Raw genomic sequence first — 17,591 nt, forward strand, 5'->3', positions numbered from 1 at the left:
TCTTTGACTTGGCTGTGTATTTGGCTCGACACCCACCAAGAGGCAAACCCAGTTTTCGGGGAGCAGTTACCTTTTGGAATGAGGAATATGTTTGGAACGAGAGAGAGGCGGTGATTGTACAACATTGTGAATGCAGTAATGCCACGGAATTATTCACTTTCAAAGGTTATGTGGATATATATCAATGAGTTATATTTTTAATATTATATATAATGCAATCAATAGATTGATTGATCCCACTATACATACAATATATATATAATATATAGGTATATGTATGTATGTAAAATCAATGGAATGAGAGAATCAGATGGAATGAGAGAATCACCATTCTACAGCCCCCTAATGGATTAATGGATAAGGGTGAAGATCCTCACCAACTGTCAATACCACCAGGAAGCAGAAAACAGACACTATGTATCTCCTAATGGAAGCACACAGCTTCGTCTCAGGAGTGAACGTGCCAACAAACAAACTGGTAAATCAGTAAGCCTTAATTAATCTCAACAAGCTGTTTCCTACAGTTATTGAGGATTCTTGATGCTGAGTTCCAGGTATATTGGGTTCATTGTTTTATTCTCTGTAATGTTGTATATGATTGTTTTTAATTATAAATATCATGCCTTTAAACTTGAAAAGCCAAGTAAAACCCTGTAGCCAAAGTACTATAGACAGTCCTGATGAAGGAAGGTTAATACAAGCATAAACCATAATTGGGGGATTGTCTGTGGGCTTCATTTATCTAGAGTCCTCCTGCCCCTCGCTCCAGGGTTCCTTGAAAGCTGACTGCCCTGGTCCCAGCACGTGTGTTCAGCTCCAGCACTTTCCCACGTTAGAGCTCCTTTCTCCTGAGACTTCCCCAGTGTGCCCTCAAGTCCAACTCTGGAATCTGTTAATGGTGTGCTGAGACTGGCCTCTGAATAAATACACCAATGAGTGAGCTTACCTAGGAGGTCAATATCCAAAGCCTCCCTCATAAGTTGGAGATGAGGACCTGAATAGACATTTCTACAAAGAGGATATACCAGTGGCCAAACAGTACACGAAAAGATGCTCAATATCATTACTCATTAGGGAAATGTATACCAAAAAAACACAGTGGGATACCATTTCACTAGGTTGGTTATAAAAACTGGAAAACAACAAGTATTGGCGAGGATATGAAGAAACTGGATCCCTCATACATTGCTGGGAAGAATGTAGAATGGTTCAGCCTCTTTGGGAAACAGTTTGGTAGTTCCTCAAATTTAAACAAAGAATTACCTTATGACCCAGCAATTCCATTCCTAGGTATATAACCAAAATAACTTAAAAACTGTATTCAAACAAATCTTTGTACCCAAATATTCAAAGAAGCATTATTCATAAAAGCCAAAAAATGCAAACAACCCAAAATTTCCATCACTGAATGAACGGACAAACAGAATGTGGTATATTCTTACAATGGAATATTATTCAGTCATAAACAGGAATGAAGTACGGATAACTGGAAGACCATGGATGAACCTTGGAGACATTGTAATAAATGATGAATGAAAGGAGTCAGAAACCAAAGGTCACGTATTATATGACACCATTTACATGAATTAGCCAGGATAAGCAAATTCATAGAGACAGAAAGCAGACTGATGGTTGCCCGGGGCTAGGGAGAGGTATGAATGAGAAGTAACTTTTTGAAGGGTAAGAGGTTATGTAAGCAGATAGGGTAGGCAGTCCCTGGAGAAAGAGAACCAGGCATGGCTTTCCTGACATAAGAGAAGCCATTTTTGGCCTAAGCCATTTTGTGATCTAAGCCTGGAGACAATGTTTGCCCTTGAACACACCTCCGTAATAATGATCTTAAGGGAATAAAAGAATGCAGCAACAAAAGACTGTTATCAGGCAGGAGTAGTAACAGTAGCAAAGGTAATACATCAGTTGTTAAGACTCCCAGTCTTTTCAAGGGTAAAGATTAGCCTGAAGCACAATCTTCAGCTGTTCTGCAGAATTCAAACCCCCCTCGAATGATCAACCACCACCAGAGCAACTGGAACCTAAGGAATGATGACGGTAATCTTTTCTGACCCTTGTGACTTCAAACCCCTATAAAGCTCGCACTCTGTTGACCTTTGCCCCAACTCTATGCTGAATTCTCCTCTGCTCAAGCCCCTTCATGAATATGCATGTACCCTTAGCTTAAAACTTCCCCAGTTCTGCTGTCCAGGGAAACACTGCTTTGGGAAAGATCCCCAGGGTTCTCCTTCCTTGCTGCAAGTAATAAATCCTTCCTTCTCCTGCTCTTTGACTTGGCTGTGTATTTGGCTCGACACCCACCAAGAGGCAAACCCAGTTTTCGGGGAGCAGTTACCTTTTGGAATGAGGAATATGTTTGGAACGAGAGAGAGGCGGTGATTGTACAACATTGTGAATGCAGTAATGCCACGGAATTATTCACTTTCAAAGGTTATGTGGATATATATCAATGAGTTATATTTTTAATATTATATATAATGCAATCAATAGATTGATTGATCCCACTATACATACAATATATATATAATATATAGGTATATGTATGTATGTAAAATCAATGGAATGAGAGAATCAGATGGAATGAGAGAATCACCATTCTACAGCCCCCTAATGGATTAATGGATAAGGGTGAAGATCCTCACCAACTGTCAATACCACCAGGAAGCAGAAAACAGACACTATGTATCTCCTAATGGAAGCACACAGCTTCGTCTCAGGAGTGAACGTGCCAACAAACAAACTGGTAAATCAGTAAGCCTTAATTAATCTCAACAAGCTGTTTCCTACAGTTATTGAGGATTCTTGATGCTGAGTTCCAGGTATATTGGGTTCATTGTTTTATTCTCTGTAATGTTGTATATGATTGTTTTTAATTATAAATATCATGCCTTTAAACTTGAAAAGCCAAGTAAAATGGAACAATTTTTAGCAAACTATAAATCACTAAAGTGAAAATGTAGTCCAAGCCCAGAGCACCATCCAAATGTTCCAGGACAATCCAGGTTTGGAGCCCCCTCACACCAAACGATCAGGGAAAAACTAATCACCAACTTATTTGAATTCTTCCAAACCATACAAAAAGATAGAAAACGGATCAACCATTTTAATAGGGTAGCCCTCCTTGATACAAAGTCCAGATAAGAATGCCCCAATAAAAGGATACTCACACATAACCATGTGATTAAATGAAGAAGTGGGCTATGACTAAGGAACACAAAGATATCATATTAGAAAATACTGACAGTTGGAAATCACTGCATTAACAGAGAACGGAGAAAATGCATTTCTAAAGGGAAAGAATATTTGTCTCTACACTTCTATTCTCAAGCCTGTTGACACCAAATGTAGGGGTTTTTTGCTTTGTTTTGGTTTGCTCACACAAACCAATTCTCTACCACCAGCTGAGCATCCTACAATTCAATTCAATTCTGACAATATCTACCTGCAGTTAGCATCAGATCCCACAAGGTAAGGGCTCATTCCCACAAGATTGCCCCACACTTAATCCAAACCCAGGTCTCCCGTAATTCTGACTGACTGGCTATAAATTGGGGGCTCCCACAACCCCCTCCCTGGGTTTGGTAATTTTCTAAAATGGCTCAAGGAACTCAAGGAAACAGTGTACTTACTAGATTACTGGATTATTATAAAAGGATGTGACTCCCTAACAGCCAAATGGAAGAGATGCTTAGAGTAAGGTGTGGGGAAGGGGTGTGGAGCTCTCATGCCCTCTCCAGCTACATCACCCTCATAGCACCTACATGCGTTCAGCAAACTGGAAGCTCTCCAGACCATTTTGCTTAGGATTCTTATGGAGGCTTCATTACACAGGCATAATTAATTAAATCATTGGCCACTGGTAATTAAGTCAATCTCCAGCCCTTCTTCCCTCAGAGGTCAGAGGGTAGGACTGAAAGTTTCTAGCCCCTGATCACATGGTGGGTCCCCCAGGCAGCTCCCCACCCTTAGGGGCTTTCCAAAAGTCACCTCATTAACATAAACTCAGGTGTGGTTGAAAGGGGCTTGTTACCAGTAACATGAAACACTCCTTTCACCTTTCTTGCTCTTTTCACTTAGGAAACGCCAACAGTTTTAGCAGCTCTGGGGACGAAGACCAAATGTATATTTCTTAGTATAAATCACAATATCACAATTTAATTATATGCAGGGGTAAAGAAAGGGGTTTTGGGGCTTCCCTGGTGGCGCAGTGGTTGAGAGTCCGCCTGCCGATGCAGGGGACACGGGTTCATGCCCCAGTCCGGGAAGATCCCACATGCTGCAGAGAGGCTAGGCCCATTTCTCTTCTGTAAAATCTATACATATTAAGCATACTTTAATGTGGAATGTTATCAGAATTCCCAATAAAATAAGAAACAAGACACGGATATGTGGTACCATCTCTACTATTTGACAAGAATTTTCCTGCTCTGCCATGTGAACATCTTGGAAGTCATCACTCCCATCCTCACAATGTCAAAAAGCTGAACAAACTGAAAATCAACAACTCTTCTTAGATCCATCAGAGAATTGAAGTTACAGGGAAAACCAATGCTTCAAAACTGAAGATGCAGGCAAATACAGGGAATCACAGCTCACTGGCAGCAGGAAGTCCTGGATCCAGGAAGGAGTAGAAAAATTTGCATTGTACTTGATGCAACACTGGAAGCTATGTGCGACAAGCTTCAGAGCCCAAAACTCCTAGGAGCCTAGTCTTAGGGGAGCCCGCACACTTCTGTGAATTTTACCTTCTGGGGTCCTAACAGGTTCTCACGGTAAAGATCCAAGAAAAATTTCCTCATGCTCCTGGCATGAGGGGGACATAAACCCCTTTGAAAGGCACCTAGGAAAAAGTAACCAATTTGAAACACAGGCCCAGATGTTTCTGTTCAGTGTACTTTCCTAAACCAACTAACTTGGATGAAGGGAAAATCCTAACTCCAGCCCCCTCCAGACTTCCTATGTCACATAACAGGGGGGATAAAAGCTGAGAAGCATTTGTGAAGGCAATAGCCCAGGGGCACAGAGCCACTAAAACATGAAGAGCTAATCACAGGGTTATAGAACACTTCCCGTACACCTTACCACTGCATCAACAAGGTTCCAATATAATACCAGAGGATTACTGCTGAAAGAACTGCAAGGCTTAGACTACTTATGAAGGTGTTCCTAGGGAAAACCAAAGACAACAAGAACACTCAAGGAAACTGAAATCTCAGGCGCCTACAGTAAGGGCAAACAGTAAACACGACATAACTCCTATGCAGATAAACACAAACGCTCATGCTAAAGGCCCTTTAAATCGGTTCCTATTATCCAATACATTAAATCCAACCTTCGATGAAAAATTATAAGATATGCTAAAAGGCAGAAAAGCACAGTCTGATTAAACAAAGCAAGTAAATTAACCACACTCAGATATAGGAGATAATCTGGAATATCAGACTAGGTTTTTAGAATACTTATGATTCATACGCTAGGCCTCTAATGGAAAAAGTGAACAACATGCAAGAATAGTAGGTAACGTACGCAGACAGAAAGAAACTGTAGGAAACCATCAAAAGGAAACGTGAGAAATCAACAACATCCTAACTGACATAAAGAATACCACTGATAGGCTCACCAGTGGACCGCACATGGCCAAGGAAAGACTCAATGAAATTAAAGATATACGTTGATAGCAACTCCTCAAACTAAAAAGCAAAGAGAAAACAAAATAATTTTTAAAAAAGAAAAGAGTGACCAAGGATTGTGGAACAATTACAAGAGATGTAACATATGCATAGTGCGAGTAATCTGAGAAGAAACAGAGAAAGAAGCAGAATTTTCAAAATAATAATGACTGAGAATTTCCCCAAATTAATGACAGACACTAAACCACAGATCTAGGAAGCTCAGAGAACACCAAGCAGGATAAATAGAAAAAAGAAAATCTACACCTAGGCATATCATACTCAAACTGCAGAAAACCAAACAAAAAGAATTCTTGAGATGAGCTAGAGAAGAAAAGAACTTACTATAGAGGATCAAGGGTAACAATTACCAAGATTTCTCTTCACAAACGATGCTATCAAGAAAAGACGACAGTTAAATTTCTTCAGCATTGAAATGAAAAAAACCCAACAACAACAACAAAATCACCAACACCAACCTAGAACTCTGTAACCAGGGGGAGAAAATCCTTCAACGGTAATGAGAAATAAAGACTTTCTCTGACAGACAAGAACTGACGGAAATTTGTCACGCATATCTACTTTGCAAGAAATGTTAAAAGAAGTTCTTCTGGGAAAAGGAAAATGATATAGGTCAGAAGCTTTGGCTGACGTAAAGAAAGGAAGAGAGTAACAAGAAATAAATGAAGATAAAATAAAGCCTTCCATTTTTATTATTTACAACTGATCAAAAACGATAACTATTTCTTCAAAATAATAATATAACAGCAATGCATCCAGTGATTATACATCATGGATAAGAGAAATAAATGGCAGAAATGGTATACTTGCACTGTTACGAGATACTTGCACTAACGGTGAAGCAGGATGGTGTTATTTGAAAGAGGACTTGAATAAGTTGGAAATGTATAATGCAAACGCTACAGAAACCACTAGAAATTTTTAGAAAGTATAACTGATATGCTAAAGAGGAGAGAAAATGGAGTAACATTAAATCTTGAATTAAAACTAGAGAAGGCAGAAAAAGAGCAGGAGATTAAAAAAGAAACAAAGAGTAAGCTCAATGAGTAGAAAACAGTTACAAATATGGTCAATGTTAACCCAACTATATCAATAATCACGTTTAATGTGAATGGTCTAAATATACCAATTAAAAGGTAGAGATTGATAAAAAGAATGAAAACAAAGGAGACCTAACCCTATGCTGTTCATAAGAAACTCACTTTAAATATAAAGACATGAAATGATTAAAAGTAAAGGGATGGATACAAGAGCCGGTCATGGAAGCAACCTAAATGCCCATCGACAGATGAATGGATAAAGCAGGCGTATGGACACCAAGGGGGGCAAAGCGGGGGTGGGATGAATGGGGAGACTGGGATAGACATATATACACCAATATGTACAAAACAGATACCTAATAAGAACCTGCTGTATAAAAAAATAAAATAAAATTGAAAGAAAAGAAGTAAAGGGATGGAGAAAACTCTACCATGCTAATATGAGCGAAAAAAAAAATCTGCTCTGGCTATATTTATTTCAGACAAAGCAGTATTCAGAACAATAAAGTCAGGAATAAAGATGGGCATTACTTAATGATTAAGTGGCCAATTCTCAAAGAAATCACGGCAACCCTTAATGTGTATGCACCAAAAAATTCTGTTAAGATACATGAGGCAAATACTGATGAGAAAAATCTACTCTTATAAAAGGAGATGTCAACACATCTCTTTTTTGTTGTTGTTGTTGTATGCAGGCCTCTCACTGTTGTGGCCTCTCCTGTTGTGGAGCACAGGCTCCAGACACACACGCTCAGCGGCCATGGCTCATGGGCCCAGCTGCTCCGCGGCATGTGGGATCTTCCCGGACCGGGGCAAGAACCCGTGTCCCCTGCATCGGCAGGCGGACTCTCAACCACTGCGCCACCAGGGAAGCCCCACATCTCCTTTCATAATTGACAAACCCACTAGGCAGAAAATCAGTAAGGTGCAGTTGAACTGAAAAGCAACATCAATTAACTCGATCTAAATGACATGCATAGAATACTTAACAACAGCAGAAAACACATTACTTTCAAGTCCACATGGAACATACACCAAGATAGATCACATTCTATGCCATAAAACACACATCATCAAATTTAAAAGAATATAAGTGAAACAAAGAATGATCTCAATCTGTGATGGAAATAAACTAGAAATTGATAACAAAACAACAGCAAGAAAATCAAGTGTATTTGGAGATTAAACAATATACTTCTAAATAACACATGGGCCAAAGAGAAAAATCTAATGAGAAATTTTTAAATATGTTTAACTGAATGGAAACAAAATTACAACTTATCAAAAGTTGTGCAATATAGCAAAACCAGTACTTAAAGGGACAAGTATAGCATTGAATGTCTATACTAGAAAAATCTAAAATCAATAATCTAAGCTTCTACCTTAGTAAACTGGTGAAAGAAGAGAAAAAAAGCAGAGGGAAAAGAAATAATAAATCAAATCAGAAATCAATGACACTGAAGAAAGGGGGGAAAAAAAACAGATAAACAACAAACCAGAAGCTGTTTCTTTGAACATATCCAAAAGAAAAAAAAGAAAAAAACAAGATAACATTCTAACCAGGCTACTCAAGGAAAATAAAAAGAGAGAAAACACCAATTAAATCGCTAATAGCAGACATGAAAGAAGGGCCATCACTACTGATTCCACGGATATTAAAAGGATAATAAATGAATATTATAAACAACTCTATGCCTACAAATTTGAAAAGTTAAATCGACAAACTGCTTGAAGATACCATTTCCCAAAACTATACAAGGATAAATAATCAGAATAGGTCTGTATCTATTAAAGAAATTTAATCTATAATTAATAAGCTTCCAATAAAGACAGCACCAGGCCCAGATGATTCCACTGATGAATTCTAACAAAAATTTAAGGAAGAAATGAAAGCAATTCTCTACAGTCTCTTCCAGAAAACAGAAGCAGAGGGGACACTTCCTAATTCATTCTAGGAGGCCAGCATCACTCTAATGTCAAAACCAGATAAAGAAATTAAAAGAAAGGAGAATTGACCACCAATATCTCTCATGAACACAGAGGCAAATTCCCCAACCAAACATAAGTAAAACAAATCTAACAATGTAGAAAAGGAATTATATACCACAACTAAGTGGAATTTATTTCAGGTGTGCAACATTTGAAAATCAGTAATGATAACTCATCATATCACTAGGTTAAAGAAAATAATCACATGATCATATCAATAAATGAAGAAAATATTTGATAAAATCCAATACCCATTCATCATAAAATTTCCCAGGAAACTAGAAGTAGAGAGGCATTGGCTCAGCTTCATATACTGAATAGAACATCTAAAAAACAAAAACAGGTAAAACATCCTACTTCATACAGAGAAGACAGATGCTCTCACACTAAGATCAGGAACAAGGCTAAGATATCCCTTCTCACCATGCATATTCAACACTGTACTGGAAGTCCTAGCCAATGCAATAAGAGAAGGAAGCAAAAGATATACAGATTTGAAAGGAAAAAATAAAACTGTTTTTGCTCACAGATGACCTAATTGTCTATGTAGGAAATCTCAAATAATCAACAACAAGAAAACTCCTGGTATTAATAAGCCAAGGTTAATAGTCAACAGTCAATTGTTTTCCAGTAAACAAATGGAATTTGCAATTGAAAAACCTAATGCCATTTACATTAGCACCAAAAAAACATTGATTATAAATAATTCTTAAAAAAATATGTATAAGATTTATATGAGAAATACAAATGTCACCGAAAAACATTAAAGAAGATCAAAATAAATAGAGAGACCCTCCATGTTCATGGATAGGAGGATGCAAGATTGTTGAAATGTCAGTTACTCCCAACTTGATGTATATACTCAATACAATTCTGTTCAAAACTCCAGCAAGTTATTTTGTAGACAGGAAAAATCTAAAGTTTATATAACAAATGAAAAGATCCATAATAACCAACTCAAATCAATACCGAAGAAGATCAAAGTCAGAGAACTGATATTACTGAATTTCAAAACGGACTTTAAAGCTACAATAATCAAGACCACATACTATCAGCAAAAGAAGAGACAAATAGACCAAGGCATAGAATAGAAAACCTAGAAATAGACCCCTCATACAGTCAACTGATCTTTAACAAAGGACCAAAGGCAATTCAATAGAGAAAGGAGTCTTTTAACTCAGTGCTGGGACAACTAGACATCCACATACAACAAAAAAGAATGTTGATACAGACTTTACATGTTGCAAAATAATTAACTCAAAAGGGATCACAGACCTAAATGGAAAACTCAAAATTAAAAAATATCCAGGGACTTCCCTCATAGCCCAGTGGTTAAGACTGCACTTCCACTGCAGGGGACAAGGGTTTGATCCCTGGAACTAAGATCCTGCCTGCCATGCGCAGTGGCAAAAAAAAAAAAAAAAAAAAAAAAAAAAAAAACGGAAGGTAATATAGGAGAAAATCTTGGGTTTGGCACGAGATTTTAGACACACCACCAAAAGCACAATCCATGAAAGAGAAAAATGATAAGCTGAACTTCATTAAAATTAAAAACTTCTACTCTGTAAAAGGTACTATTAAGAGAATGAAAAGATAAGCAGCAGACTAGGAAAAAATAATTGTAAGACACATATCTGATAATAAACATGAATCAAAAATATACAATGAACTCTTAAAAAACTCAATAAGAAAACAAAAAAGTCAATTTAACAGTGGTTAAAAGAGCTGAACAGACACCTCACCGAAAATAAACACAGATGGCAAATAGCATAGAAAAGATGATCAACACCACATGTCTTCAGGGAATGTGGGATTAAAACAACAATGAGATACCTATTAATATGGCTAAAACAAAAACAAACACCTGACAATACCAAATGCTGGCAAGGATGGGGACCAATAGGAACTCTCATTCAGTGCTAAAGGGAATGCAAAGTGATAGAAACACACTGGAAACTGTCTGGAAGTTCATTTTAAGCTAAACATAATCTTATGATCTAGCAATTAAACGCCTAGGTATTTACTCAAAAGAGTTGAAAACTTATGTCCATCCAAAAGCCTTCAAACAAATGTTAACAGTACCCTAATTCATAGTTGCCAAAAACTGAAAACAACCAAGATGACCTTCAGCAGATGAATGGGTAAACAAACTGTGGTACTCCACAATGATAGATGTTACTCAGCCATGAAAAGAAATGACATTTCAAACCACAAACAGATATAGAGAAATTTAAACGTATATTGATGAGCCAAAGGAGCTAGTTTAAAAAGCCTACATATTGAGTTATTTGTAGTGAGGTGGATGGACCTGGAGTCTGTCATACAGAGTGAAGTAAGTCAGAAAGCGAAAAACAAATACCATATGCTAACACATACATACGGAATCTCAGAAAAAACAATGGTCATGAAGAACCTAGGGGCAAGATGGGAATAAAGACGCAGACCTACTAGAGAATGGACCTGAGGACACGGGGAGGGGAAAGGGTAAGCTGTGACAAAGGGAGAGAGTGGCATGGACATATAGACACTACCAAACGAAAAACAGAGAGCTAGTGGGAAGCAGCCGCATGGCACAGGGAGATCAGCTCGGTGCTTTGTGACCACCTAGAGGGGTGGGATAGGGAGGGTGGGAGGGAGGGAGACGCAAGAGGGAAGAGATATGGGGACACATGTATATGTATAACTGATTCACTTTGTTATAAAGCAGAAACTAACACACCATTGTAAAGCAATTATACTCCAATAAAGATGTTTAAAAAATAAATAAATAAAAAGCCTACATACTGTAGGATTCCATCAATACTATATTCTGGAAAAGGCAAAACTTCAGAGAGTAAAAAGTTCAGAGTTGTCAGGGGCTCAAAGTGAGGTTTTGAGGGATGGACAGGTGGAGCACGGCAGAGTTTTAGGGCAGTGAAACTCTTCTGCATGATGCTCTGTTGGTGAGTAGACGACGTCATGCCTTTGTCAACCACTATAGAACTGTAAAGCACAAAAAGTGAAATGTGTTATAAACAGTGGACAAGAGTCAATAATAATGTATCACTATTAGTTGATCAATGATAACAAATGAACTTGTATCCACTGAACCAATACCAGATGTTAATAATAGGAGAAACTAACTGGAAGAAGAGAGTGGCTATAGGGGAACTCTTTGCACTATCTGCTTAATTTTCTGTAATCCTAAATCTGTTCTTTAAAAAAGTCGATCAATTTAAAAACTGGAAAAAAATCTGGACAAGAACACATAACCAGTACAGAGCTATATACACCAATACCAAATAAATAAGAGTCATGAGTAACAAAAAGCAAAAGATAACAATGCTAACAATTTGATCCTCTAATTAAAACTCTAAGGGAATAGGCACAGAAAATAGTCAAACATATAAGGAACTTCAGAAACCTGGTGGAAAAAAAGATCACCACAGCGAAATCAAGAGACTGGCCGGAAACACAATCAACAATTCCTTGGATCATGTTAATAGAAAATACACCAGGAGCTTCAAGATGGCGGAAGAGTAAGACGCAGAGATCACCTTCCTCCCTGCAAATACATCAGAAATACATCTACATGTGGAACAACTGCTACAGAACATCTACTGAACACTGGCAGAAGACCTCAGACCTCCCAAAAGGCAAGAAACTCCCCACGTACCCGGGTAGGGCAAAGGAAAAAAGAATAAACAGAGACAAAAGAAAAGGGACGGGACCTGCACCAGTGGGAGTGAGCTGTGAAGGAGGAAAGGTTTCCACACACTAGAAGCCCCTTCGCGGGCAGAGACTGCAGATGCCAGAGGGGGGAAGCTTCCGAGCCACGGAGGAGAGCACAGTAACAGGGGTGCGGAGGGCAAAGCGGAGAGGTTCCCGCACAGACGATCGGTGCCGATCAGCACTCACCAGCCCAAGAGGCCTGTCTGCTCACCCGCCGGGGCGGGCGGGGGCTGGGAGGTGAGGCTCAGGATTCGGTCGGATCACAGGGAGAGGACTGGAGTTGACGGCGTGAACACAGCCTGAAGGGGTTAGTGTGCCACGGCTAGCTGGGAGGGAGACCGGGGAAAAGTCTGGAGCTGCCGAGGAGACAAGAGACACTTTCTTGCCTTTGTTTCCTGGTGCGCGAGGAGAGAGGATTCAGAGCGCTGCTTACAGGAGCTCCAGGGACGGGCGCGAGCCGCGGCTATCAGCGCGACCCCACAGATGGGCATGAGATGCTAAGGCTGCTGCTGCAGCCACCAAGAAGCCTGTGTGCGAGCACAGGTCACTCTCCACACCTCCCCTCCCGGGAGCCTGTGCAGCCTGCCACTGCCAGGGTCCCATGATCCAGGGACAACTTTCCCGGGAGAACGCACGGCGTGCCTCAAGCTGGCGCAACGTCACACCGGCCTCTGCAGCCGCAGGCCCGCCCCGTACTCCGTGCCCCTGCCTCCCCCCAGCCTGAGTGAGCCAGAGCCCCCGAATCAGCGGCTCCTTTAACCCTGTCCTGTCTGAGCAAAGAACAGACGCCCTCAGGCGACCTACATGCAGAGGCGGATCCAAATCCAAAGCTGAATCCCAGGAGCTGTGTGAATAAAGGAGAGAAAGGGAAATCTCTCCCAGGAGCCTCAGGAGCAGCAGATTAAATCACCACAATCAACTTGAAGTGCCCTGCATCGGTGGAATACCTGAATAGACAACGAATCATCCCAAATTAAGGAGGTGGACTTTGGGAGCAAAGATATATATATTTTTTTGTCCCTTTTTCTATTTTTTGTGTGTATGTGTATGCTTCTGTGTGTGATTTTGTCCGTATAGCTTTGCTTTTACCATTTGTCCTAGGGTTCTGTCTGTCCTTTTTTTATTACTTAAAAAATTTTTTTTCTTAATCATTATTTTTTATTTTAATAACTCTATTTTATTTTATTTTATTTTATTTTATTTTATTTTATCTTCTTCTTTGTTTCTTTCTTTTTTTCCTGTCTTTTATTCTGAGCCGTGTGGAGGACAGGCTCTTGGTGCTCCAGTCAGGCATCAGGGCTGTGCCACTGAGGTGGGAGAGCCAAGTCCAGGACGCTGGTCCACAAGAGACCTCCCAGCTCCACGTTATATCAAACGGCGAACATCTCCTAGAGATGTCCATCTCAACGCCAAGATCAGGCTCCACTCAATGACCAGCAAGCTACAGTGCTAGACACCCCATGCGACACAACTAGCAAGACAGGAACACAACCCCATCTGTTAAAACAGAGGCTGACGAAAATCATAGTAAGGCCAAAGACACCCCAAAACACACCACCAGACGTGGACCTGCCCACCAGAAAGACAAGATCCAGCCTCACTGAGGAGAAAACAGGCACTAGTCCCCTCCACCAGGAAGCCTACACAACCCACTGAACCAACCTTAGACACTGGGGACAGAAACCAAAAACAACGGGAACTACAAACCTGCAGTCTGCGAAAAGGAGACCCGAAACACAGTAAGACAAGCAAAATGAGAAGACAGAGAAACACACAGCAGATGAAGGAGCAAGGCAAAATCCCACCAGACCTAACAAATGAAAAGGAAATAGGCACTGTACCTGAAAAAGAATTCAGAATGATGATAGTAAAGATGATCCAAAATCTTGGAAACAGAATGGAGAAAATACATGAAACGTTTAACAAGGACCTAGAAGAACTAAAGCGCAAACAAACAGGGATGAACCACACAATAAATTCAATTAAAAATTCTCTAGAAGGGATCAATAGCAGAATAACTGAGGCAGAAGAATGGATAAGTGACCTGGAAGATAAAATAGTGGAAATAACTACTGCAGAGCAGAATAAAGAAAAAAGAATGAGAAGACGTGAGGACAGTCTCAGAGACCGCTGTGACAACATTAAACACACCAACATTCGAATTATAGGGGCCCCAGAAGAAGAGAAAAAGAAAGGACCTGAGAAAATATATACAGATTATAGTTCAAAACTCCCCTAATATGGGAAAGAAAATAGTTAGTCAAGTCCAGGAAGCACAGAGAGATCCATACAGGATAAATCCAAGGAGAAACACGCCAAGACACATATTAATCAAACTATCAAAAATTAAATACAAAGAACAAATATTAAAAGCAGCAAGGGAAAAACAACAAATAACACACAAGGGAATCCCCATAAGGTTAAGTGCTGATCTTTCAGAAGAATCTCTGCAAGCCAGAAGGGAGTGGCAGGACATATGTAAAGTGATGAAGGAGAAAAAGCTACATCCAACGTTACTCTACCCAGCAAGGATCTCATTCAGATTTGACGGAGAAATTAAAACCTTTACAGACAAGCAAAAGCTAGGAGAATTCAGCGCCGCCGAACCAGCTTTACAACAAATACTAAAGGAACTTCTCTAGGCAGGAAACACAAGAGAAGGAAAAGACCGACAATAAAAAACCCAAAACAATTAAGAAAATGGGAATAGGAACATACATACTGATAATTACCTTAAATGTAAATGGATTAAATGCTCCAACCAAAAGACATAGATTGACTGAATGGATACAGAAACAATACCCGTATATATGCTGTCTACAAGAGACCCACTTCAGACCTAGGGACACATACAGACTGAAAGTGAGGGGATGAAGAAGATATTCCATGCAAACAGAAATCAAAACAAAGCAGGAGTAGCAATTCTCATATCAGACACAATAGACTTTAAAACAAAGACTATTACAAGAGACAAAGAAGGACACTACATAATGATCAAGGGATCAATCCAAGAAGAAGATATAACAATTGTAAATATTTATGCACCCAACATAGGACCAGCTCAATACGTAAGGCAAATACTAACAGCCATAAAAGGGGAAAGCGACAGTAACACAATCGTAGCAGGGAACTTTAACACCCCACCTTTCACCAACGGACAGATCATCCAGAATGAAAATAAATCAGGAAACACAAGCTTTAAATGATCCATTAAACAAGATGGACCTAATTGATATTTATAGGACATTCCATCCAAAGACAACAGAATACACATTCTTCTCAAGTGCTCATGGAACATTCTCTAGGAGAGATCATCTCTTGGGTCACAAATCAAGCCTTGGTAAATTAAGAAAATTGATATCATATCAAGTATCTTTTCCGACCACAAAGCTATGAGACTAGATATCAGGAAAAAAAATCTGTAAGAAACAAAAACACATGAAGGCTAAACAACACACTACTTAAGAACAAAGTGATCACTGAAGAAATCAAAGAGGAAATCAAAAAATACCTAGAAACAAATGACAATGAATACACGACGACCTAAAACCTATGGGAGGCAGCAAAAGCAGTTCTAAGAGGGAAGTTAGTTGCAATACAATCCTACCTTAAGAGACAAGAAACATCTCAAATAAACAACCTAACCTTACACCTAAAGCAATTAGAGAAAGAACAGAAAACCCCCAAAGTTAGCAGAAGGAAAGAAATCACAAAGATCAGATCAGAAATAAATGAAAAAGAAATGAAGGAAACAACAGCAAAGGTCAACAAAATTAAAAGCTGATTCTTTGAGAAGATAAACAAAATTGATAAACCATTAGCCAGACTTGCCAAGAAAACAAGCGAGAAGACTCAAATCAATAGAATGAGAAATGAAAAAGGGGAAGTAACAACTGACACTGCAGAAATACAAAGGATCATGAGAGATTACTACAAGCAACTACATGCCAATAAAAAGGACAACCTGGAAGAAATGGACGAATTCTTAGAAATGCACAACCTTCCCAGATTGAACCAGGAAGCAATAGAAAATATGAACAGACCAATCACAAGCACTGAAAGTGAAACTGTGATTAAAAATCTTCCAACAAACAAAAGCCCAGGACCAGATGGCTTCACAGGCGAATTCTATCAAACATTTAGAGAAGAGCTAACACCTATCCTTCTCAAACTCTTCCAAAAGATAGCAGAGGGAGGAACACTCCCAAACTCATTCTATGAGGCCACCATCACCCTGATACCAAAACCAGACAAAGACGTCACAAAGAAAGAAAACTACAGGCCAATATCACTGATGAACATAGATGCAAAAATCCTCAACAAAATACTAGCAAACAGAATCCAACAGCACATTAAAAGGATCATACACATTGATCAAGTGGGGTTTATTCCAGGAATGTAAGGATTCTTCAATATACGCAAATCAATCAACGTGATACACCATATCAACAAACTGAAGGAGAAAAACCATATGATCATCTCAATAGATGCAGAGAAAGCTTTTGACAAAATTCAACACCCATTTATGATAAAAACCCTCCAGAAAGTAGGCATAGAGGGAACTTTCCTCAACATAATAAAGGCCATATATCACAAACCCACAGCCAACATCGTCCTCAATGGTGAAAAACTGAAACCATTTCCACTAAGATCAGGAACAAGACAAGGTTGCCCACTCGCACCACTATTATTCAACATAGTGTTGGAAGTTTTAGCCACAGCAGTCAGGTAAGAAAAATAAATAAAAGGAATGCAAATTGGAAAAGAAGTAAAGCTGTCACTGTTTGCAGATATATACCATGCTCATGGACTGGAAGAATCAACATTGTGAAAAGGACTCTACTACCCAAAGCAATCAACAGATTTAATGCAATCTCTACCAAACTACCACTGGCATTTTTCACAGAGCTAGAACAAAAAATTTCACAATTACTCCCTAACACCATACACAAAAACAAACTCAAAATGGTTAAACACCTAAATGTAAGGCCAGACACCATCAAACTCTTAGAGGAAAACATAGGCACAACACTATATGACATACATCACAGCAAGATCCTTTCTGAGCCACCTCCTAGAGAAATGGAAATAATAACAAAGAGAAACAAATGGGACCTAATGAAACTTCAAAGCTTTTGCACAGCAAAGG

This window comes from Physeter macrocephalus, chromosome 21 (assembly GCF_002837175.3).
Source record: "Physeter macrocephalus isolate SW-GA chromosome 21, ASM283717v5, whole genome shotgun sequence".
Lineage (NCBI taxonomy): Eukaryota > Metazoa > Chordata > Mammalia > Artiodactyla > Physeteridae > Physeter > Physeter macrocephalus.